We start from the raw sequence: 2,833 nt of genomic DNA, 5'->3' as shown, positions 1-2,833 counted from the left end.
GATGAGGCTAAATTAGACCACCAGCTTTCCTGGTCCTCCAGCTTGCCGATGGCAGATGATGGGACTACTGGTCTCCATCACCTCATGAATGAGTTCTTATAATAAATCTTCTCTTTAGATCAATCTAGCTATCTGTCTATGGTACTGGTCCTATTTCTCTGGAGAATCCCTCCCTCCCCCCAGTACTCTGCTTCAGCACAGATGGTTTGAATTAGACCTGGGATTCTCAGATTTGGGGGGATTCCCTCAAACTAATCAATCCGTTGTGTTGGCTTATGTGCTATGCTGAGGTGGTAGATTTACTCAGTGGACAATCAGAGGTTGCTCAGGTCTATATTTGAGAAAGATAATTTGAGTAGTAAGATGATGGATAGATCAGAAAGAGAAGGGTTCTTGTGAGAAAGCACCCGATAATCTCCTTGCCTGAGATCTTAATTCTAAGCCAGGCACAGAATGGGGTTCTATGGCTACACAGCAATCTAATGTCAACCGTGGACAGTAGGGAAATTTAACATCCACTCAAGAAAGGACATAGTTCCTCTAGGCCCTGCATTGGTCTATGCTACATTGTTCAGTTCCAAAAGTCACATTTTAAAACAGGCAACATCATGATAAAGAGTCTCTCCTTGACCAAAAATCAGTGAAGCTTCTCTTAGCCATTTTTTTCTTTTTTTGTTTTCTTAAAGTAGGCTCCAGGCCCATTGTGCAGTCCAGAATGGAGACCAGCATGGGGCTTGAACTCACAACCCTGAGATTAAGACCTGAGCTGAGACCAAGAATCAGATGCTTAGCTGACTGAGCTGCCCAGGCACCCCTTTCCTGAGACTTTTTGATGAGGCCTCAACCTTGGCCCCAGCCCCGGCTTTGCCCCACCCAGCCACTCAGCCCAGCTGGAGCAAGAATCCAGGTAAATCCCACCCTTCATGTCTCCTCTTAGCAATTTTCCATCCACTGACCCCTCACTCGGCTCATGGTCGATAAGTCCCCAGATGTCTCTGCTGTATGTGGAGTTGAGCTGAATCTCTCACTTATTACTATACCTCCATTGTAATAGTCTTACATATAGCCTTCCTCACCACTGTAACGAGTGTCAGAAAAAGGTTTTTTTTTTGAAAAGAGATTATTTATTTATTTATTTGAAAGAGAGGGAGAGAGCACAAGCAGGGGGAGGGGGGAGGGAGAAGTAGACTCCCCTGCTGAGCAGGGAGCCCAATTCGGGGGCTCAATCCCAGGACCCTGGGATCATGACCTGAGCCAAAGGCAGATGCTTAACCAACTGAGCCGCCCAGGCGCCCCTGTATCTTTGACTCCACATCTCCGGGCTGATACTGCCAAGGAAAACACAATTACTTTCGTAAAGCTATAGGTGATGATTTTAAGAACACAGTAACAGATTTATACCCTCCCCCTTCCTAATCTAGAAGGCCCATACCCAGTGCAGAACCTGATATAAAATAGGGACTCAGACAGTATTTGTTGATTTCAATTAGAGTTCAGAAAACATTAGAGGGTAGTCATTTGTCTTTAAATTCAACAGCAATAAGAATAAAAATAGCTGTCTGCCAACCACCCAGGCATTTTCTGTGCACTGTTTGATTTAAGGCTCTGAGCAACCCTGCCTAGTAATTACTGGCCCCATTTGACAGAGGAGAAAACAGAACCCCTGGGAGGTACCCAGGTGGATGGTAAGCTCCTCCACTCCAGGTACCTTTGTACACAGATGTATGCAGAATTTCCTTGATGAGCCGACTTTGGTTGTTCTCGGGAGGCTGAGATTTGGTGCCTGGTCTGTCTGACCATGAAGTGTATATAGTTTCCACCACTTTCTTCAAGAATGAGGCATTCGTCTGTGTTAAGTTCTGCCTGGTAAACAGAGAGGGAGGTTTCCTTCTTTAGAAGCCAACTGAATTGGACCAAAAGGAGAGCAAAATCCATGTACAGTGTAATAGAGGACAGCTTCTGGGAAACAGGCTGCTGAGTGCTATGTCCACTTACTCAGCACCGTCGGTGGGTCAGGCACTGTTCAGTGTCCTGGGAATACAACTGCAGGGCCTCCATTTGGGTCCAGATCCTTGGCTCCATAGGCTTTCATCTGTGGGGCTCTGATAAGTGTTTTGAAGATTATTTGCTGTACTGCTGGACCTCAGAGAAGTCTATTTGACTTAAAGACGGTGAGAAACTCATGATTTCTTTACAATGTGATGGATCATTGAGGTATCATGAAATAAGAAGGAATATGAGGATGTTATGCATGATGTATCTGGCTTCAGTGATTTTTGTAAAGAGTCAGAAAGTGATGAGAAGGCAAGTAAGCCATTAAAATCACCTATAATCCTATCACCAGCAATGACCAACACCAGTGTCTTGCATGCATGGGCACACACACACGCACCCACAGATGCCTTTCTTTCTTGCAACACTGGGATCATTGCCTCAACTTTTTTATTTTGCTTTTTAAAATAAAATCAGCTCCTCCCCTTCCTGACATAAACAAAATCTATGCATATTGTAAGGAAACCAGTAAACAGAGAAATGCATAATGAGTCTTGTTTTTTTGTCAGGGAGTCTAAAAGGATAGTTCTGGAGGATTTCTCCTGTTTTGTAGGGTTGAAGTGGGAAAGGAGGGATGAGCTGCCCAGGCACCCCTTTCTCCTCACAGCACTTTCCCTCTCTCCTCACAGCACTTGAGACAGCAAATTGCAGGTTTCTCACACCCATCTATTCTCCAATTCTCTGCTGACACCAACTGGGTATCCTATAATTCAATTCAACCACTATCTGCCTTGAGACAGTGTCAGACCCCACAGATTAAGAATTTAGTTCCGGGGCGCCT

The 2,833-nt window shown here is 44.9% G+C and overlaps 1 long non-coding RNA gene across 1 annotated transcript; it reads right to left on the bottom strand.

The window, feature by feature from the left end:
- Positions 1-1,310: 1,310 nt before the first annotated feature.
- Positions 1,311-2,092, bottom strand: LOC132020567 (uncharacterized). Its single transcript, XR_009405030.1, has 3 exons — positions 1,996-2,092; positions 1,709-1,863; positions 1,311-1,328 (listed from the first exon to the last, which is right to left on the bottom strand). It is a non-coding gene; the product is annotated as an uncharacterized LOC132020567 (long non-coding RNA).
- Positions 2,093-2,833: the final 741 nt, after the last annotated feature.

Source organism: Mustela nigripes, chromosome 6 (assembly GCF_022355385.1).
Source record: "Mustela nigripes isolate SB6536 chromosome 6, MUSNIG.SB6536, whole genome shotgun sequence".
In the NCBI taxonomy this organism is placed as follows: Eukaryota; Metazoa; Chordata; class Mammalia; order Carnivora; family Mustelidae; genus Mustela; species Mustela nigripes.
Note: the sequence above shows the minus strand (reverse complement) of the source record. Positions and strands in the feature narration are given on the sequence as shown.